Source organism: Ictidomys tridecemlineatus, chromosome 2, assembly GCF_052094955.1.
Source record: "Ictidomys tridecemlineatus isolate mIctTri1 chromosome 2, mIctTri1.hap1, whole genome shotgun sequence".
In the NCBI taxonomy this organism is placed as follows: Eukaryota; Metazoa; Chordata; class Mammalia; order Rodentia; family Sciuridae; genus Ictidomys; species Ictidomys tridecemlineatus.
This window is the reverse complement of record NC_135478.1, coordinates 208,455,030-208,478,039: the sequence shown is the minus strand read 5'-3', so window position 1 is coordinate 208,478,039 and position 23,010 is coordinate 208,455,030. Positions and strand designations below refer to the sequence as shown.

At 42.3% G+C, this 23,010-nt stretch overlaps 1 protein-coding gene and 1 long non-coding RNA gene across 4 annotated transcripts in view; one reads left to right on the top strand and one right to left on the bottom strand.

Moving 5' to 3' along the window:
* Positions 1-11,508: 11,508 nt before the first annotated feature.
* LOC144375457 (uncharacterized) lies at positions 11,509-19,899 on the bottom strand. The gene is made up of 2 exons (XR_013435367.1): positions 19,195-19,899; positions 11,509-12,028 (listed from the first exon to the last, which is right to left on the bottom strand). It is a non-coding gene; the product is annotated as an uncharacterized LOC144375457 (long non-coding RNA).
* Positions 19,900-21,251: 1,352 nt separating this feature from the next.
* Positions 21,252-23,010, top strand: part of LOC110598732 (uncharacterized) — a 206,102-nt gene continuing 204,343 nt past the window's right edge. For all 3 annotated transcript variants that reach the window (XR_013435366.1, XR_013435365.1, XM_078040564.1), the window contains exon 1: positions 21,252-21,661. The gene's annotated coding sequence lies outside the window, so the exon portion shown is untranslated. The remainder of the gene's footprint in view (positions 21,662-23,010) is intronic.

The following is a 23,010-nucleotide window of genomic DNA, read 5'->3' as shown; positions in this document are numbered from 1 at the left end:
GAAGGGATTAAGGTCTCTATGGCAACAGTGGAATAAAAAGTAGTAAATAGCCAGGTGAGGGGCACACAGCCATAATCCCAGCTACTTCGGAGGCCAATGCAGGAGGATTGCAAGTTTGAACCAGCCAGAACACCATATCAAGACCCTATCTTCAAATTTTCGGGACAGGGATTGAACTCAGGGCACTTAACCACCAAGCCACATCCCCAGTCCTATTTTGTATTCTATTTAGAGAAAGGGTCTCACTGAGTTGCTTAGCGCCTTGCTTTTGCTGAGGCTGGCTTTGAACTCACGATCCTCCTGCCCCAGCTTCCCAAGCTGCTAGGATTACAGGTATATGCCACAGCTCCTGGCTTAAAAAAAAAAAAAAATTTATAAAGGGGTGGAGGATGGGGAAAGAACTAGTGATGTAGCTCAGTGGGAAAACAGCCCAGGGTTCAATACCATGTATTGAAAAAAGAAAAGAAAAAAACGTAGTGACAAAATCAGGGGGGATTTAGAAACAGCATCAAATACACCATGATTGATTAGGTGTAAGTCTGGCAGTACGGGAGACAGGCCAAGGTTAAAGTTTAGTTACATTCAACACAGGGAGACCAGGTGCAGAGGGGATGATTAGTAGCATTTTAAGTTTGAAGCAATTGCAGGGTGTCCAGTATGAATGGATGACAGGTCTGCAGATGAGGAGAGAGGTTGGACTGACTGCACAGATTCAGATAAGCCTTCATAATAGATAGGATGTCCAGGGGAAGACAAACCACGAACCCAGAATGAAAGCATGCAGGCAGCTGTCAGGAGAGAAGAAACAGAGGTTGAGGTAGGACTAGAAACGAACCTGCAGAGAGGTGGCACAGGAGTGGGACAGAGTAAGGTCTGTCAATAGAGGGAGAAGCCACCTTCTGAGAGGTAATGATGGGCCAGGATGAAAGGACAAGGAGGTTCTGTAATTAGAAGATGAGACAAACAGCTAGAAGTTGGTCTGCAAGGGGCCTAGCTAAGCCTCTTTTTTGAAGTGTGGCTGGGGGCCAGTCCAGGTAGCGGCAGAAGAAGGTGGAGCAGGGCCAGGTGTAGGGATGGGAGTTTTAAGTACAGCAGGTGGCTGGCCATCCAGCTTCTGTCCACAAGACAACCTCCGAGTGTTTGCACAGCCAAGCATTCTATTTGGTTCAGCCTATATTCATTGAGCACCTGCTGTGTCTAAAGTAGCAGACCAGCATTGCAACGCTCAAAAAGACATCCCAGGTGCAGTCATGTTTTAGCTTTTCATTTATCAGCCTAAACTTGCCTTCTTCTGACCACAGCTCTCTGTCCTCTGGAGCTGTACCTGATGCAACAAGAGTTTCTTTCAAACAGCAGTCCTTTTGCTAACTGAAGATTCCTCTCCCCTGCCCCCTTGGGGATTTCCCACTTGTTTCAGTTTTGCAAAATAATCTGGTCTTTTCACATGTGTATGTTTGTTGGTAGGTAGGTATTTTATTATCAGCTGGCTGCTTCTCTCCAAGTATCCATAGCTGATCTCTTTTAAAGTGTTGCACTCATCTAGGCATGGTGAAAAACACCTGTAATCCCAGTGACTTTCAAGGCTGAGGCAGGAGGATCTCAAGTTCAAAGCCAACCTCAGCATTTAGCAAGGCCCCAAACAACTTAGTGATATCCTGTCTCTAAATAAAATATAGAAAAGGGCTGAGAGTGTGACTCAGTGGTTAAGCACCCCTGGGGTTCAATCTCTGGTACCAAAAAAAAAAAGTTGCATTCAAAGTTAATTGCAATTGTCCTCATCTAGTAAAGCAGTGTACAAACCAATAGGAGCATCCTTTCCCTTGTTCAGGACATGGTCTCTGTGGTCCCACTACCTGAGATTGTAGATTGTATATATGTCCTGAGGCCATACTGCTGCCTCCAGGTGTTTCACAATCAATATCCTGACATCTTTTGGACGTGAAAGTTTTACAAACTAGGTCTCCCAAATCTTACACTTTTAAAAGTCAATTGCAGGATTTAACATTTTTTCCTTACTAAGTATTATGTTTTTACATTGATTTTTATTAGCTAAGTAGTAAAAACAACAAGGGTTAACCAGGTATGGTGGCACATGCCTGTAATCCCAGCAGCTCAGGAGGCTGAGGCAGTAGGATCATGAGTTCAAAGCCAGCCTCAGCAACAGCAAAGTGCTAAGCAATTAAGCGAGACCCTGTCTCTAAGTAAATACAAAATAGGGCTGGGGATGTGCCCCTGAGTTCAATACCTGGTATCCCCCTGCACCCTCCCACCTCCACCCCACCCCCTGCAAAAAAAGAGCAAGGGCTTAGGAGTCAGGCATTCTACATTCAAATTTTGCTTTTGTTAGGTAGCCCACTGACTTTGAATGTGTCATGTGATCTCTGAGTCTCAATGAGCTTAACACTGAGAAGAGAGCTAATCCTGTCCACATTGCAAAGTGGTTTTGAGGCTGAAACAAGCAGGGTAGAATATCTACTGAGTGCTCAGTATATTTTGGTTTTCTTGCTTTCCTTGGATTCTCTCAGCTTTGTGTTCTTAGTAGATGCATGCCTTGCTACTCAAGATTAAAAACAAAACAAAACAAAAAAAACTTTCTTTTAATAAAAAGAAAAGCCAGGCACAGTAGCACATGCCTATAATCCCAGTGACCCTGGAGGCTGAGGCAGGAGGATAGTAAGTTCAAAGCCAGCCTCAGCAACTTAGCTAGACCCTAAGCAACTTAGCAAGACCCTGTCTTAAAACTAAAAAATAAAAAGGGTTAGGGATGTGGCTCAGTGGGAAAATGCCCCTGGGTTCAATGCTTGTTAAAATGAATAAATTAATAAAATAAAATAAAATGTTGACTATAATAGAAGCCAAGGACCAAAAGAAAATACTTTGGCATGACGGTTAAGCAAATGGTTCTGCACCCAGATTTTCTGTGATTGGATCCCAGCTGCTCTACTTACTAGCTATGTACTCAGAAATGAATTTATAAACCACTCCGAGCCTTGTCCTACTCATCTGTAAAATGAGGATATCAATACCTGCTTCTCAGATGTTAGGGATGATTAACAAAGGTGATGACAGAAAGCACCTCTGCCCGGAACCTTCAATCCAATATGTATCAGTGAGTGGTATTATTATTATTACCACTTAGAAACCTCCATGTAATCATTTCATCTACTAAATATACTGTATAATATTGTCCCATTATATTGTCCACCAGGATCCCTAGAAAATCTCTACAAGGTCAGGTACGACAAATATGCCTCTACTCTTTGGACATAGGAACCTTATCTACAAAACAAAACAAAACCAAAAAACCAAACAAACCAGGTTTAGGATTTTGGGCAAATCACTTAACATCTCTGACCTGTGGCTTCTGCATAATGGGAATAATAATGATGCCTATTCTGGTCTGGAAGGGGACCTCATGATTTGAATATGGAGATAAGGAAATGAGGGTAATTTGCAGGTATTTAACTTAAGTGAACCCGTGCTGGTGCTTACTTGTACGGGTTTTCTTTCCCCAAGCATCCTAAACTTATCAGTGAATAGGTTCTAGAATTCACTTTTCCCCTTTTAAAAACTGGCATAATTGCCTAACCTCAGGCATATGTACTTCTCTCTTCAGTGATTCTTCACAATGTGTCTATGATCATATCTGGAAGTATTTTTTGTATCCCTAGATGTAGTTTATATAGATCTGAAAATTTGAATTCATTTAAATTTGAATCTTATCTAAATTTAAATTTTATTTAAATTTACACTGCCATCATTCACCTTGGGATCCCATTTCATCTTAAATTTTTCTTCTCTCTCTCTCTCTCTTTCCTCCTTATCATTTTTCTTTTTGCAGTACTGGGGATTAGGCAAGTGCTGTACCACTGAGTTATACCCCCAGTCCCTTAAACTTTTTCTTTATTCTGACCAGAAGAATATGTATGTCTGCTGAGATAGATTTAGAATATACATAAGTCATGAAGAAGAAAATAAAATCAATTTGAATTCACTACCAAGATATAACTACTGTTGCTGGTGCAGTGGCAAACACCTGTAATCTCAGTGGCTGGGGAGGCTGAGGCAGGAGGATCACAAGTTCAAAGCCAGACTCAGCAAAAATGAGGTGCTAAGCAACTTAGTGAGACCCTGTCTCTAAATAAAATACAAAATAGGGGTGGGGATATGGCTCACTGGTCAAGTGCCCCTGAGTTCAATCTCCAGTAGCCCTTCCCACCAAACCCAAAAAAGATATAACCACTGTTAATATTTTACTAGTCTTTTTTCCTGAGAAAATATATTTAAAATAAATGATCAACATTTTCTGATGCCATGACATCTTCCCAAACCCACTTTTTTTGTATACATACATTGGAATATACCAATATTATGCAATAATTCTTTTTGACATTTAGATGTCCAAATACTCAATTTTAATAAAGAATGCTGTACTAGCCAGGCTAATCCCAGGAATTTGAAAGGCTGAAGCAGGAAGATTGTCCGTTTAAGATCAGCCTCAGCAATTTAGTGAGATTCTGTCTCAAAAATTTAAAAGTAAATAAATAAAATAAAATAAAAAGGTCTGAGGATGTAGTTCAATGGTAGAGTGTCCAGTTCTGCAAAAATAATATAATAAAATATAATAAATATTAAAAGACTGGTATGCAGCTCAGAAGAGAGCCCTTGCATTGCAGGTTCGAAACTCTGGATTCCATCCTCAGTACCACCAAAAAAAAAAAAAAAAAAAAAAAATGACACTAAATGTTCTTCTACATTAAATTTTGTGAGCATTTCCAATCATTTTCTTTGAATAACGACTTAAAAATGAGATTACTGTGTTAAATTGTTTGTATATTTTAATTTTTTAAAAAGTATATTCTTATTTCCCTATTTAAAAATTTTTTTTAATTGTCAATGGATTTTTTATTTTATTTATTTATTTATATCTGGTGCTGAGGCTTGAACTCAGGGGCCTCACAAATGCCAGGCAAGCAGCAAGCACTCTACCACCAAGCCACAACTCCAGCCCTATTTTAAGGTTTTTTAACCTTCAATGACAAATTGCTCTGTGGAATGCTTATATCAGTTCAGGCTTCCAATATAATAGGAGTGCAATTATTTCCCTGAATCTTTATCCATGCAAGAAAGCATCTTATAAATGTTTTTGACCATTTGCAAGGCTCAAAGGCATCTGGCTGGTTTTTTGTTTGTTTGTTTGTTTGTTTAGGGCAGTGCTGAGAACCTAGGACCTCACACATGCAACCACATGCCCTACCTCTGAGTCTCACCCCCAGTTCAGGCTTTTACTTTAATTTGCATTTTCTTTAATTACCTGTGAGACTGAATCTTTTTAATCTTTGTTGAGTATTTGAATTCCTTTTTTCTTTTTGTCCTTTCATGTTCTTATTTATTCTTTTTTTTTGGGGGGGTGGGGGGCCCTGGAAATTGAACCTACAGGGAATCTACTGTGGAGCTACATGCCGGTTCTTTTTATTTTTTTAATTTTGAGGCAACAACTCACAAAATTGCCCAAGTTGACCTCCAAATTGAAATCTAAATCCTCTTGCCTCTGCCTCCCAGTTGCTAGGATTGTGTGGCCCACCACCAGGCCTGGCCTCTTTACTCATTCTTTTGAGATGTTGTGTTTTTCTTATAATTGTGTAAGATTTCTTTCTATGTTAAGGACACTACCCTTTGTCATAGCTCTATCTAAAGTCCTAGACATGTCATTTGCCTTTTAATTTTGTTTGTGATGCTATTTTATCTCCATAAATTTAAAAGTTCTAAGTAATCAGATATATCAACATTTTTCTTTTAGAAACCAACCAAGCTTTATGTTATTGTTCACGAAGGCCTTTTACCGCCTGCGGATCAAGCAATGCCTGTGGCACTTTCCTCTTTTCAACGCATGTCACTTTTCTTATGTGGGTCATTTTCCACAATGAACCCCTTAATTCATCTGAAACGTATTCCATTCCTTCTTAACTGTGTTTGTTCCATCCTATTGAACCAGAGATGATGGTTCCGTTTCAAGAAATAGAAACCTAAACTTGAAGTGTCTTAACCAACAAAATAGAATTTTCTGGCTCCTGGAAGTGAAATGTTCAAAGACTTTGGGTCTGTTTGGTCAGGTGTCTCACACAATGTGGACAGGACCTGACAGTTCTCACTTCATTTCTTTGCTGTAGCCACTGGTGACAGCTCCAATCTCAACAGACTCTCCTCTTGTGGTCCCTTGATGGGGCCAAGAATTTTCAGGGTTACTTGTTTGTGTATTAACTTCCGGAAGGAAGCATCTTTGGTCTAGCATTGCCAGCAAAACTCCTGACATTCTCTTTGGTGAAACTGACTTAGGTCTCATACCCATACTTGAGTAAGTCATTAAGTCTGAAGGGATGTTATTCACTGCTTGGCTTAACCTGGCCACGTGCCCTGCCCCTTGGAGATGAAGGTAATGCTGGAGAACCCAGCTTTCCCAGAACTTTTCGGGGAAGGAGCAGTTGGAAAGATGGAAAGCAAGAAGAGGGTAACTAACGTTCTATTTCAAAGGATCAATATCATTGTTTTTTCATGGAAAATGACAGATGCCCTGTCATTCAAAAGCTGGTTTGTCTTACCTCTGTTCATACTCATAGACACTAGAGGTCAGATCATGAAAAGACATGGTCCCTTCCCTTTAAGTTCACGATATATATGGACCACCTGGACACATTGCAGTTTCTAGAGGTCTGATCAGATATGGTTGGAACAATTTCCTCATGGTTAACTGATCTCTAGGTTCTCTGAATTCCTTCTTTAACATGGACTTCAAAGATGTGATACAAGTAGACAACAGCCTCAACTCTCCCCTGAATTTTTTTCTGGCCAAGTCTCTGTCTTCTGGCTACCTGGTTCTTTAGTTATTTGGACCATTCCTTGTCCTATTTATTTGCCCAAGTTTCAATCACTTTGCAATATCTTCCCCTGTTTTGTGTTCCCCGACCTCTAAATACCTTCTCAGAGGAGGCTTCCCTTGGGTCAGTAGAAGCTGAGGACATCAGGGTTTAAAGTCAATCACCTAGTTGGTTCAGAAGAGGCAGGACAGAGTGGTACCATGTGCCAGGCACAGTTCAAAACACCCGGCCCAGGGGAAGCCATTGTCCATCTAACCCCATATTGAATATCTGTATAATTGTTTATCCTTTTCTGTATCTTAACTCCCTTGGCCTTTTCAACATACATTCCCTGTCTCCATCCAGACCCCCTGTGACAAGTTCAGTGACTTGGCTTCTAAGGGATGACAGTGGTGTCCTTGTCTTTAGAAGGCTTTGAATCCCATTGGCCTTTCTGGGTCCTAGTTTTTGCCACTCTTATTCTTCAATAATGCTCATCCAATCCTGTATCCTTCGTGGAATAACACACTTCTGAATGTGGCATCCAAACTTCTTTCTGATGCTTTCCTATCTTTCAGTGACCACTAACAGCACTACCACTTTCAGGACACAAAGTGGACCCCTTATCTGTTGAGTGCAATTAATACTGTTAGAGCTAAAATAATAAAATTCCAAATTTCCTGTATTCTAAAATCAACTTATGGTAGGATGCACCACGCTTTAATGACTGCCTCAAGATCTTCCAAAACACAGTACCACATTACAGGTGCCTATTGAAAATACATTTCTGATTTTAGAAATATTAAAAATGTGGGAATAAAGAACCTGTACCTTGGGCTGGGATGGTGGCTCAGCGGTAGAGTACTCGCCTAGTATGGGCGGGACCGGGGTTCGATCCTTAGCACCACATAAAAATAAAATGCATTGTGTTGTGTCCATCTACACCAAAAAATAAATATTAAAAAAAAAGAATCTGTACCTTAGAATCTAGGGAAGGCTACAGTTGAACCGTTCTGTTTGTTTAATTAACTATTCACATCAGTCAGTCTGCCCCATTCAATAGCCCTACCCCTCATTCTTTATTATAAATGTAAGCAAAAGTAAACATGGAAAACAATCATTGTCTTCAATACTATTCCCAGACTCCAGCTGCCTCTGGACATGAACCCCTCAAGCATTATTCTCATGGGCCCTTCTTACAAAGTAGTTCCCCCTTATCTGAGGTTTTGCTTTCTGCAGTTTCAGTTACCTTTAGTGAACCATAGTCTGAAAATATTACATGGAAAATTCCAGAAACAAACAATTCACTAGTTTTAAATCACTTTTCTTATAATATATTGTCATAATTTTTCTAGTTTAGTTATTGTTGTTAATTTCCTACTGTGTCTTAAATTGTAAATTAAATCATAGGTATGTTGTGTATAGGAAAAAAACATAGTTTATATGGATTTGGTATTCTTCGTGGTTTTGGGCATCCACTGAGGGCCTTGAACATAACCTTCCTGCAGATAAGGGCAGGACTACTGTACATCCTTCCTCCAGTCTTTCCTGCATGTCCTTTATAAATATGAGCTAATGCTGAGCATGGTTGTGCATGCCTGTAATCCTGCAAATTAGAGGCTGAGACAGGAGGATCACAAGTTCCAGGTCAGCCTCAGCAATTTAGGAAGACCCTGTCTCAAAATAAAAAGGGCTGGAGATATAGCTCAGCCCAGTACCACAAACAAAACAAAATACCCCCACCGCCCAAACCCAGGAGTTTATCAGATCACTTCTTCAGCAAGCATTCTAATGTTTTCTTTTTCTTCCTTGAAATCACTGATTTTACAAGAACATATATTTCAAGTCATCTTTCTTGAGCTTTTATTCCCTATTTCCTGCCCAGTCTCATGTACATATGATGTCTTTGTCTTCACATGAGGTTAGTGAATGCAGTTGCCTTCTCTGGCTATTACAATTTCAAGGGTGCTGTGGTCACTTACTTCAAGTTGACTGTCACTTCTACTTTGCTAACACATTCTTTTTAGCTGGTTAGAATCAGGCATAGAATAGTATTTCTTCAATAAGCAATTAGTTTAAATTTAAATAGTGCCAACTTTATTTGATGCTCGCTTTTCAACAGAACAATATTGTCAGTTGATGATGTCAGATCAATTGAACTTCTCCACTACACTCCTATGCCAATAATTTTGTCATCTTTACTTGGAAAGCATTATTGAATGCTGCCATAACGGGATCACAGGCATGCTAGAACTAGTTGACAGAATATGGCCAGTGGAGAAAGGGTGTGAGTCAAGACCAGGGTGGGGGTATTCCCAGGGCCAGGCTGTGAATACAGGAGCTGGCCTGGATTAGGGAAGCTAGGCTGTGCAAGATCTGGTGTCCCATACCAAAGTAAAAATCCAGAAAGCTATTAATACCAAGCAGTCCAGACTTACTCCAGCAGCAGCAGGTTATCCATGAAGGGTAAGGGACCTATGTCTATAGTCTAAGATGATCACAGCAAGAGTGTGGGTAATAGAATATAGCCCCCTGGGGAAGAGGACTGGTCAAAGCTGAGTTAAACAAGACATCAAAATCATGGTAAAAGTAAGTTAGGGACCAGGACAGGCCCCCACATCTCAGGACTGAGATCTAGATGCAAGGCACAATGGCCAGAAAGGAGTGTGTCATGTTGGAGGCCAAGAATTGGGCAAACACGGCCAGAAGACATAGTAGGAGGGACCTACATGTGTCCCAGGCTCACAGCTGACCTGCCTGGAAGGAAGCAAGGTGGTAGGGGCCCTTATCCTTGATGCACTTTCTTCCAGTTAGAACTGGCCTCTCAGTGTTGGCAGGCTGGGGAGTCAGACCTGTAGGTGGAACTTCTTAAAACAATCCAGCTGCTGGTTGCTAGGGAAGTCAACTGGCCTGGTGCCTCATTACATATTCCTGGGACAATGTCACTTCTGCTTTTATTTTCACCCAAATGTTCTCTACCAGGTGTCAAACCTCAGGTTTGTGGGTTTCCATATGTATCCATGACTTCATTACTGACAAGGTCATGCTCCCCCACCTCCTACTGTGTTTTCTGGATAAAGAAGTGATATATCCTCATATTGCTGTAATACAACAATGACTAGGAGTTATTGACTGCTGATCACGTCCCAGGTACCATGCTAGCTAATTTACATGTTACCTTATTTAATTCCCACAACCTCCTTTAGAGTAGTTATTGTTACCTCTATTTTTAAAAAGAGGAAACTGAAGCTTATATGGTTTATATAAGCAGCCCAAGTTCACACAGCTGAGATGCAGAAGAGCTCAGATTTAAACTTAGCCTTTTCTGTCTGCTTATCCACTGCTTCAAATGTCTACATTTATACAGTGACATGCCCAAACCATTTTCACTAAACTTATAAGTCACTAGTTTTTTTTTTTTTTTTTTTGGTCTACCTACCTACCTACCTCTCAGGAATCTAACCTCTTTAATTCCATATTACCACGGATTGCCCTATGCAAGAAGTAGATCCTTAATACATACTTACTGAATGAATGACTATAGTTCGAAATGTGATTAACTGCACCACTCAGTTCTCTCTTGATCTGGGTATTTATAAAGCCAACTAGTAAGAATTCTTCATTTTGCTCTATATAAAATCATGAGTTGCTTAAGGAGGGGAACACATTCTGAGAAATGTGTCCTTAGGTAATTGTGTCATTTTGCAAACTCCTAGAGTGTACTTATACAAACCTACATGATACAGCCTACTATCCACCTAGGTTATACGGTGTATGTGTGTGTGTATGTAGATATGCAAGTGTACATGTGCATTCGCACACACATATGTAAGATAGCCTATTGCTTCTAGGCCATGATAGAAGAAAAAGGACTATATCAAATATGAGAAAAAGACATATGAAACCTATGCTGGTGTAACAGCAAACTCTTTTACTGTAATTTTTTAAAAATAAGAAATATACTCAAAAATAGTAGTATATAGTATAATAGATACATAAACTGGTAATGTAGTTGCTTCTCATTACCAAGTATTGGTCCTGTACAAAATTGCACGTACTGTACTTGTATCCGACTGGCAGGACAGTAGGTTTGTTTACACTAACGTTCATAAGTAATATGGTGTTCTGATGGCTGCAACATCACCAGGCAACAGGAATTTTTCAGCTCTATTATCTGATAGGACCACCATTGTGTATGCAGTCTGTTGTTAACCAAAAATGCCATTTTGTGGTGCAAGGCTGTACTATAACCATGAACATGTCCATTACCAGGAAGAGAAAGCAAAGCATTACTGAACTGAAGAGACACACTTTATTACCAAATTAAATCAGAGGTAGGCAAATGTGTTTATATGTTCAAGTAAAAAATTTGAGAGTTTAAAATAAAGATAGATACATACATATATACACACACAACACATTATTTTCTTTATAAGTCCAAATCTGAATATTGTTCTCATCATCTTCATGTGTGTCTAAACCAGATGTTGCTAATATACTGCCCACAGTCCAAATCCAACTCATGCCTTGTTTTATGTGGCCTGTGAGCTAAGGATTGTTTTTACATTTTTAAAACAGTTGGGGGTAAAAAAAAATCAAGAAAAGAACTATACTTCATATCATGGGGAAATTATGTGAAATAAACACTACAGTGTACATGAATAAAGTTTTATTGAAACAACTGGCTTGTTCATTTACCTATCACTATGGCTATTTTCTCACTATAGTGGCAGAATGGAGTAATTGAGAAAGACTGCATGGCCAGGAAAGCCTAAAATACTTCCTGTCTGGCTCTTTATAGAAGAAGTTTGCTGTCCTCTGGTCTAACTAAATAACACAGGATGTCACAGCATTTTTAGTATCGCTTAAAGTACATGTATTATTTTAGTTTCTAAAATTTCTACTTCAAGGACACTTTGTTGTAGATTTCCATGTTCTCCCAACCAAGTCAACCTTTTCCTCTGTGATATTCTTTATGGCTTCTGCTGATAGCAGCCAACACCTTTATGCAGAGTCAATAACAAACTGAGAAGCTGGTGGCTTCTGTAAGAGGTTCTTACAGAATTTAGGGCACGGAAATGGATTCCCCAGATTCCATCAATTGATTCAGAGTGGTGTGATGGGATCGGATAGATGAGGGAAAGCAAATTGCTCTTTTTGTCATCACCCAGGACCTAAATAAAGATAAAAAAATGACTCAGATTGACCAGGCACAGGTATCACCTATCAAAATATTTTTGGAAGGCAAAAACATGGTACTGTGAACGCCCTATCCCGTGCCAGCTTGAGAGCAAACAAAGGGTGCAGGACTCTCTACTGCCTAAGATCAAGTTTAGTTTGTGGTAAACTTCAAGGGAATCTGTTTTATTTGTTTATTTTTTAATTATTGGAGATCCAAACATAAACTCTTTTGTCTTTCTGTATGTCTGCTTTTCTCTCTGTGCATATATTTCTTTCCAAAATTTAACACAAATTTACTGATCATTTATCATGTGTGATATATAGGGCAAGGCTCCGGGATACAAAAATATATAAAATAAGCTCCGGAAGCTTAAAGTTTATAACAGAAATGAGTTGTGATGCTCCTTCTTGATCTTCATCAGTGAATAAGGACAAGTCCATCCACCTTAACACTCTTGGCTTCTGTGGCATTGTGTTCTCCTAGTTTTATTTTTTGGGTTTCTGGGGTCTCCAGTGCCAGATCTTTCTTTTCTATTCAATCTCTACATGTTCAGGGCTTAGTCCTAGTGCCACTTTTCTTTTGATTCTATCTGCCCTCCCTAGGCAATCTGCTCCCAAATTCACCTCTCCAGCAATTCTTCTGAGCTCCAGAACCATATCTACAAGTCTACAGTGGACGTCTCCACTTAGACAGAACTTCTGATTTTCCCCTGCAATTCTGTGACTGACCCAGGACTCCCCATCTTGCCGGCAGACACTTCTGCTCATGTGTCCCATCATGGGAGAATTCTTAAGCCCACCATAACAGTAACTCCTTCCTCCTACCACCATCCCTACACAGTCATTGAGTTCTTGAAAACAGCTGTTTGACTCTAATCATTTGTTCCTGTGCACATCACTGCCTTTACCTGAGGTAACCATCATCTCTCACACAAACCACTAAAGTGCCCTTTCAACCAGTCTTTCTACAAATGCTCCTGCCCTATTGTATTTGATCTTCCCACAGTTAATGTGTTTTTGTAAAACTTCTTTCAAAAAGATACAGTGTTAGTCAAGTATGTGTGTCGTTTTTAACTTTTTTACTTGGTAATGTATTGTGAAGATCTTTTCACATCAATATAGCTAGAATTGCCTCACAAATTTTAATAACTGCCTACCTTTCACTTGTATAGCTCTACTATCATGTATTTAACTGCTTCTCTATTGATGGCTGTTTTCCGTCTTTAATGATTATAAAGAATGCTTTACTGAATGTTCTAGAAGAGTCATCCTTCAAAATATGTGTGAGCCTATTTATTGGATAAATATATAAAAGTAGGATTGCTAAGTCCAAGGCGTTGCATTTAAAACTGTAATAAATATTGCTAAATTGCCCTCCACAGAGGTCGTACCAACTTTTCCTCCACCGAATATATAAGAATGTGCCTGCCTCTCAGGCTGGCCAGCCAAGTATGTTATTAAATGCTAGGATTTTTGTCAACCTAATATATAAATAATGTGTTTCAATGCAGTTGTAAGTGCATATCTATAGGTATGAGAAAAGGTAAGTGTTTTTACATATTTTTAAGATCCTTTTGTACTTCTTGTACTGAAATCTGTTTATCACACCGTTGGCCCAGTTTTCCAGAGTTTTTTTTATATTTTTCTTCTTGGTTGATGGAAATGCTTTGTTCTAATCTAATTTCCAGTTCCCATCAGATATCCAGGTGTTTTTAAAAAGTTACAATTTTGTCCATTTTTAATTCTAATAACAAGTAATTATCAAGGGGGTAAATTCCACGATGAGAGGCCCAAACATAGAGCTTATGAATCCATTTGTGCAAGTACCGACTTCCTGAAATGGCTTGACAAGACCACAATGTGTGTCTGTCCACTCTACTTCATGTCGTTCTCCTAACAGCTCATGGAGACATGTACTATTATTAACCATAAAGTGAAGTTCAGAGAAAAAGAATGTCCATGGTCACACAGCTAGTAACCTTCTCTTCCGAAATCTTCAAAGCCTAGCAATCCATCATCACTGGCCACTCCTCAGCACACCAGACTCTGTTTCTTGATGCTTTTAATTTCTCCTGATCTGTTCACTTTCTTTCCTTCTACAAACATCCAGTGGACATTTTAAGTACCTACTATGTGTCAGGAATCCTCATGGAGTTTATATTTTAAAGGAGTCCTCAACCATAACCAATAAAAACAAATGGTAATAAAGTCTCAGCAATAAAGTTGTATTACTGTGAAAAAAAATTCATTGGATGTTGGGAAAGGTGGACAGAGAAGGGTACTTCAGGCAGAAGTGTTTAGGAAGCGCCACTTTGAGTAGATAACATGTAAACAAAGATCAGAAGGACCCAAAGGATATTCCAGGAAGAGTAAGTCCTTTGAAACAAGAGTGAACTCAGTGTGTTTGAGGAATAGAAAAAAGGCTGGTGTGATTGGAGTCTAGGAGAGTGGGTGGGGATGAGGTTGAAGAGGTGGTCTCAGATGCCACGCAGGGCTTTGGAGGCCGGGAGAGGAGTCTGGACTTTATTTCAGGTGCAATCAGAAGACACAGAAGGATTCCAAGAAGAGAAGCGAAATAATCTGATTTATGTTTTATGACGTATGATTTATGTCTCTAGCTGTGCTGTGGAGAATGGGGACAAGCGTGGAAGCAGGAACACCATTTAGAAAACTATTACAGGAACACAGGAAGGATATAATGGTGGTCTACATCTGGGTGGTAGCAGTAGAGATAGAAATGCTTTGGAGGTAGAATTGACCTGAATTCCTCAAGGACTGGACATGAAAACGGAGGAAAAGAGAAAAACAAAACAAAAAAAATCTACTTCTTGTCTAGCTTGAGCAATTGGTGGATGGTGAAACCACATAATTTGAAGACGGCTAAAAGAATCTGGAATTCCATATTATTTCCCCCTTTTTCCTAGATAGCCTGAACCTCATAGACTTTGAGTTTAAAAACAAACAAACAAACAAACAAACAAACAAAAATACTTCCAAATATCTTTATTTTCCTTTCCTACTTGCCCTTTCATCCTTCTTATCTAAGAGAATATCCTCTAGTCACTTCCTCTGCTCTCATCTCTTCCTCAACCCACTGCAATCTGGTTACTATCCCCTTTTATCAATATACTTCTTGCCAAAAAACCATTGACCTCCTTGTGCTAAATCCAAGACTTTTTCAGTCCTCATTTCTCTTGGCCTCTCTCTAGCGTTTAATACTGTTGGTATTTCCTCCCTTGGCTCCTGAAGCTCTCCTTGCTCCTGGTCCTAGCTCTCTGGCACATGCTAGACAAGTACTCTACCACTGAGCTATATCCTCGGCCTGTTTTATTTTGAGACAAAGTCTCCCTAAGTTGTCCAGGCTGACTTCAAACTTGCCATCCTCCTGCTTCAGTCTCCCAGGGAACTGGGATTACAGGTGTGCATCATCATGCTCGGATGTTCCCTACACTTCTAAATGTTGGTGTTTTCCTACGGTTCTATAGCAGGTCCTCTTATTTTCTCTCACTATCCCTTCTGTCTCCGGGATTTCATCTACTTCTGTGGAACTATACTTATTCTGATGACTCTCACATAGATCTCTCTCCTGAGTTCTAGATCAATCTGTTCAATTATGTAGAAGACAGCTTCACTTTGACATCCCACGGACACTTCAAATGCAACATGTTTAAAATTAATTACTTTCCTTCCTCAACCTGCTTTTCCTCATGAGGTCCCCATCTTGATGAATAATACCACTGTTCTCCCATTTACCTAAGCCATAAATCTCTCCTTATTCTTTAATCCTGCAGATATAATCAACAATCAAATTCCCTGACTCTATGCCTAGAATGTTTATGGAGTCCTTTGCTTCTTTCCATCTTCATTTTTGCTGCCTTAGGTTAGATGTCCGTCTTTTCTTTCCCATAGTGTTAAAATAACCTCTTAACTAGTCTCCCTGCTCTCAATATTACTAATAAATTCTGCAAACTGGAGTGCTCTTTTTAAAATGAACATGTGATCACTTCATGCTCCTTAAAATTAATTGATGGCTTTCCACTGGCCTCAAGATAAGGTCAAATGTTTGAGGAAGATAAACAAAATCTTTCACATTACAAAACTGTGCTGATCTTTCTGGATGCATCCTTCAGGATTTCTGCCATGCATTTGTACAATGTGTTCATTGAGAACCTTTTACCTGCTGGGCACTGGCCTTTGCCTTCAAGTCTTTGGGCACACCTTTTTACTTTAAGGTCTTCACACAGCACTTTCTTTGCCTGGAACACGTTCCCTTTGACTCGCCCAGGTGTCTGGATCACTTCTACTCATCCTTCCGTACTCCTCTCAAGATTCATCTTCTGAGCTCGGGTACCTATGAGTCTCCCTGAAGAAACCACCTCCCCGTGTACTCATCTGCCTCCTCATTATGCTATAAGCTCCTGCAAGACAGAGACTGTAGTCTTATTCATCTTTGTATTCCCAAGGCCTAGCCCAGTGCCTGACCCACAGCAGGCACTCAATAATGAATAGATAAAGGGGCAGAGTTGGGTTTCAAAGTCAGGATTTTTCTTTCTGCCACAAATCTCACATTTCTTCATGCTATTTCTTAATATCTCAGATCTGAAAATTCTAAAATCTGAGTCACATATGTTTTACCTCTTACAAATTAAAATACAGGCAAAAAGCTCCATGAGGATTCAGCTAATTATTTCTTATATAGCTCTTTCTCTGTCATTCCACCACTTTATTCATCAAAGTACTTTGGCTTCACTACATCTAAAATAAGGAAGAGGCCTTTTTCTACACTTTTATATGTTTTGAACTTCCTACCCTGGTGCTTCCCTACCAACATCAGGCAAAGAGGGAGTAAATAAGTCAGGAGCAAGGTAGTTTCTATTTATCTGGCAACTGACACTGAAGTCTGATGGATCAGCAGGGAATCATTCATTTATCTCAGTGTCTCTATAGATAGGTATTAAAGGTTCAGTGCTAAAATTTTAACTTTGCAAAATGTAGCTAAAATTGAAATTATGTAGTGAGGTCAAAGAATTTTGTAAATGCAAAGAAACTTAGAGGTCCTTTAGTCTAGCACTTTTAGTTATGCTTCCATAAGAGAAACTCACTGAAAAAACTCTAGTAGCTAGCCAAAATTCATTGAGTTTGTAGAAGTGGGAGCAAGTTTCCCAACTTTGAGTGGGCAATCTTTTCTTCATGCCACATACAACTTTACCAAGGGGATTTTTAAATATATCAATCACATCAGAACCCAAGTACTTGCACAGTCTTATGTTTATGATATTGCCTTTGTGATACCATTTTTATAAAGGGAAAGGAATGAGATGGGAAAAATCCACAAAACAAGGTTATCTTTTCCAGGGACATAGGAGACTTGGTAAAAGAGATGATTGGTACACAAAGTGATGAGGTTTCCTATTGATAGTGTAGTCCTGTAATTACACTTTGTTCTCTGAGTGCCAGAGTGCTAACCCTAATTTATTTGTCCTTCCTGGGCCTGGATTCCATTCAGTTCTATGCCTTATTTAGTCAAAATGACTTCCCCAGTTTCCATGTGTATTTTTTTGTGCTTAGTTTTAGAAATATCATATTTAAATCTGTTTTCTACTTGAGTTTGTTTTAGTTCCAATGCTGAAGACTGAAGATTCTGGGTAAAAGAAATAAAGATGATGTGGGTTTTTTTTTTTTTTTTTTTTTTTAGTCTTTACATTTCAAGAATGGTTTCCTTAATAAAGTAGGTTGGCAGTCTACCTTATTCCTCAAATGATGACGTTTTCCATGGGAGTTAGCATTTAATTGGGATAATTTGTTTTCAACGGAAAGCAGAGGTTTCTTTCCAAGAGAACCAGTTTGATAATGTTTTACCAGCTAGTGCTTTGAGACCAAATATAAACCAGTTCTAAGAAACAGGAAGTGAACCTGACTGGTCTAGTTTGAGTGTCCCTGGCAGTGACGCAAATACAGAAATCAAATTAGGAAAATAAGATATGTGGGTGTGAGGCAATCGATAATAATCCAGGATGCTACAACATAGCAAGAAAGTCTTTAACCAAATGCCATTCATTTTAATAACACCCTGAGCAGTTTGATTTCCACCTAACACGCTGGTGATTAGAGAGCAGGATGAGCTTGAGTTCCCTAGCAACCGCATGTGCTTTTGAGACAGTCATTAGCCTTTCAGTTAATCCCTTACTTCTAAATGTATGACTGACATTTTAAAAAAATTATGTTTCAGAAAATGCTTTCTGAATTTTCTAGAAATGAAATGGAAAGGAATACTAGTACTTACAATAATAAAATAGTTACCCTGAGAATTGTATGGGGTGGGGGGAGTGATGTTCCTCTGTGCCCAGCCTGGCCCTACATTTCGCTGCTGTCAATGCTAGGTTTCTGAATCCCCTGGGGGTAAAGGGCAACGGAGATGAAATCCTTCAGAGTTTAAGGCTGTCTCCTCCTGCAACATGGAACAGTATTGAAACCTCTCTCAGAAGCTCAGCTCTGAAGGTGGGGTGAGCCAGGGGTGTGCAGTTTGCAGTTTGCTTGATGAAGAGGCTGATGGGGGTGGGGGCTGGGTGGGAAGGAATGTAACAAATTTTCTTTCTCCTTTAAACCCAAAGAATTACCCTGGTCGAAGGAGCCTGGTGAAGGAGGGCGGTGAGGGGAGTGAAGCTCTTTTCCTATTGATTGTTTAATTGCACCAGAGGTTGTTTTGTCCAGGGCCATTGGCCAAGAGCATTATTTTTGTGGCTAAAGTGAGGTTGGGCAGGTTTCCCATCCCCTTCCCTAGTTTTCAATAAGACAACCCAGAAAGCGCAGCAAGGCTAGGGGAATATGGGGTATGTTGGCTTTTGCTACTCAGCTGGACCCTAAAGAGCCAGGGCTGACGGGATGATGTTTCTCCAACCCTGAATCATTGCCTCCAGCTTAGTCCTGAGTTCGGATGCACAACTCCACCCTCTGTGTAGCCAGGACCAACTAAGGGGCGTTATTCGAATAGTAATTATTGCTGCGTTTGGCTTGCCATCCTTATTATGGCCTGGGTCCCTTTCAGCTAGACACTGGGCTCCTTCGGTTGTGCCAGGCTACCTCCATATGCTCCCGCCGCCCGACCTAACCCCACTGCGCGCTCCCTTCCCAAGGCGACCACCTGCGCCGCCCGACTTACCCTCGGCCCCGCGGGGAGGGCCCCTCGGGGTAGCGGAGCCCTCCCTGCTCCGGGCGGCTCTGGGGGAGCTCGGTGTTTGCCTCCAGCCCTTCGCTACCGGAGGATCAGGTTCCTCCCCTCCTCCCACTCCAGCTCCGGCCGCCGCCGCCTCCTTCTTGCATGACACAGCAGAACCGCAGCTGCTGCAGCAAGTCCAAACCATCCGCCCAGGAAGCGCCGCAACCGGGACTCGGGAGGGGCGGAGGGGGCGAGGCAGTGGCCCCAGCCCGGGGGGACACTTGGCCCCACTTTACACTACACACTCCTTTCGTAGGCCAGGGGCACTCGAACAAAATACAGCTCAAGCTGACCAGGCCGAGCCGGGGAGCTGTGCTGGGCTTGGCCGCAGAAGGGTTAGGACCAGAGAGGAGGGTGTGAAGGAGACCCGGGTAAGGGGCAGATCATTTCAGGTAAAGAAAGGTAAGAAGGCCCCGAAGTCAAGGGCCAAACTGTGAAGGAGAGGAAAGGAGGTCAAAGAGAGGTAAGGAGGTAAAGTTGCTGAGAAGAGAGACCAAATGGGAAAGGGGTGGGGGTTGGGGATCTGCAGGGTTAGGAGGACTGGGAGGGAGTATCTGGGGAGGCCTGAGCTAGGCGCCCAGGAAGAAAAAGGGCTGAATTGGGAGGCAGGAGCAGAAAAGGAAAAGGAGGAAAGAACTAGGCATGAGATTGGAAGGTAAAAATTGGGAGACTTACAGAATTAGAAGGGAGGTAGTGGCGATCATTTATCATAGTAGGTAAACTGATGAGCTGGAAAGGGAGATAGTTAAGGCAAGGCCAGAAGAAAGGATGATCTTCCATCTCTCTGTTAAGTTTCCTGTGAAGTTTTTCTCCCCCATAATTGCGCCAACCCAGTTTTCCTTATAAAATGGAAAATAATGAACCAAAACGCAGAAATAGCTATCTAGCCTAGATTTATAGAATAACATCTTCTGGTCCATAAAAACTTTTAAGACAGAGACCTGGAATTTAAGGTAGAAACTCCTAAAAGGTTGTGAGTCAATAATACCAAGAGTACATACTCAAAAGGGCTACAGTTTCCACACATTTAGGACTTGAATAAGTCTTTCAAAGTTGTTTGTCAAATACTTAAGTTAAATGCAAGAAATGAGGACAAAATAAGTGGTTCAAAATATTATTGAAATGCACGTTTCTCTCTCTGCACACACACACACACAATTTCTACTGTCTAGCATGTACTGCATGATTAAGGGATAAGTATATTTTTCTGATTATTTCCCACTAAACACGCATCTTACAGCAGCCAGTCTTCTTGTCACCGTTTGAAAGAATGTGGTCAGAAAAGTAATGCAAAAACTGCTAGTTTGGTTTTGTCTGTACCTTCCAGGTCATATCTTCATACCTCACTTCCTGACACAAACAAGTTTTTACTGTTGTCAGCAACAAAGCCCTAATATAGCTGCGGAAGAGAAAAACTGCATTGCATTTGTCTCCTGCAAGCATCGACACAGTTACCAGAGGAATGTAATTCCAGAATGCTTTAAAACTGGTGATGATGGTAATTATGTATCAAATGCCTGATTCTATTTGCTATTATTGTTTTGGCATTTCTGTTCTCCCACTGATGTTGTGACTGAACTCGCAGAGAGACAAATCCGGTTTTTCTTTCTGACTTTGTAATATTCAGTTAGGCCTGATAGAAAACTCATTGCTCTTGGGGGAAATAAAGTAGGAGCCACGAAATGTCATTTTAACAGAGCGTGGGTTTTGTGACTGTAGGAAAGGATTTAAGGACGCTCCTTCTGTTCGGCTTGCTATGTAATGAGCACGGGCTCCACGCACGCACCGACGCCACAGCTCCCGGATGCTGTGGCTCCCTTATCTGGGCTTCTGCAGCGCCAGAAGCCCCTTCGGGATGCTGCGAGGGGCTCCCGGTGAGTGGTGGTACAAACGCTGCGGCCGCCGCCGCCGCCAGTCCTGCTGCTGTTGTTGCTGCTGCAGTCACGTGGGAGCCCCTTTAAGTTTCCATAGAGAGGCCTCTCCGGTGTCACATGATGGACATGATATAATGAAACAACATTGTGGAGAGGAAAGCATTAGGGGAGCCCACGGCTACAAAAACAAGTGAGTGAGAAGAGGTGGGAGGAAGAGAAACTACGCCACCTCCCCTGCAGCCGAGCGCACGCAGCAGCCTGGCGTGACAAGTGGGCGACGCCGGGGGGCAGGGAGCCGGGGGTCCTTGGCCCTGGCCGGGGACCTCGCCGCCCACCAGCGGAGAATAAGTTTTAGCCGGCAGCCCCAGCCAGCCCTGCACCTGTCTCCAGCGCCTCCATCGCTCCTCGTGATCATCCAAGGGAAATTCTCGAAGAATTTGGTTCACAAATCTACGTGCGCATCATTTTCTCCGCCGCGTCTCGTTGGGGAGGAAGGAACGAGAAAGGGATTCGAGCGGCGGGCGTTCTGCCCAAAGGTAAGTTCGGTAGGGTGGGGAAAGCCGGTCCAGCAGGACTTGGAGACGAGAACTCTGTTCTCTATTGCCATCTCAGGGGGTGTAAAAGGGGTCCCCAGAGTCCCGGAGAGGCAGCTGGGTTTGCTAGTCAATTCGAGATATTTCCCCCGTGGAGTCTCGTTAATTTCCCCCTTCGCACGCCCCGCGTTCCCACCCCCGCGCTCCCCTGGGCCCCTTCGCCGGCTCGGGAAAGGGTCTGCAGTTCCCGGCCAGGATGTTGGGCTGGCGAGCCCGGGAAGGTAGGACCGTGGCGTGAAACGGGCATGTCGGAGCTATTTCGCCATGTTTGTGTTGCTAAGAGCACTTTTTTCCCCTTTGCGGTGGCTGGATGCCACATGGCTCCTCCGAGCTGCTGCCGGGTAGAGAGCGAGTGTTCTTTTTTTTTTTTTTTTCAATGTCCGCATTCCAGCTAATGTTGCGCAGATAAAATTCAAACTTGAGGTAAACAGAAGAAGAGGAGGAGGAGGAGGGGAGGGACCGCGGCGGGAGGGGGGGGCTGTTTCCATTTCGAGATCCCACCTCTTCACTCCGCGGAGACCAACATCCCGAACCTAGAGCTAACTCCAGCCTTTCTCCCACGTCCCCCACCTTTGCTGTCAACAAGAATTAAGGCGGGGGGCGTGCTTACTGGAAAGGACGCCAGGTCTCGGTTCTCCGGAATAAAAGCACCCCCCCTTGGAACCCAGACCTTTGACTCGGTCCGGCTTTTCGCCGGAGGGACGCAGGATGGCTGGGTTTGCTCTGGAGATGGGGGACGGGAGGGTGCGAGCGCTCCCGGGTGGGGCGAGGGGTGTCTGTCCCCGCGCACTCCCGGTGACTTCAGGATACCAGACCTTTTCACTTTCACCCCACCCCAGGCGCAGGTCTCCCCGCAGGCGGGGTGGGTGGGGCTCCAGGTTTCCAGAAGACAGGTTACTTAGCAGGTGTTTGGGGTGGGCATTTCTTGTCCGTAAGTCTTGCATTTGGTAGGACTGACGTGGGGTAGAACTGCGTTTTCTGCCCCCCCCCAGATTAGGGAGAAAAATCAAGATCCCCCCCCCCGCTTTAAATGTACGTTTCAGCGTGCAGCTCGGCTGCTGCGTGAGTGGCGACGGTGAGGGTGAGCTTCGTCATGTGGAAAACTGTAGGCTTCTGACAGCTTGGCGCTGTCTCCGCGCCCCCCCCCCACCCTGCGCCCCGGGCGGAAGGTGTGGGTTGGGTGGTCCGAGAAGGGTGACGTGCGAGGCGGGGTGGGGACAAGCTTGGGATCCCTCAGAGCGCCGGGGTCCGCAGCCCAGGACGCCGGCGAGCGCCGTGTCAGGGAGGAGGCG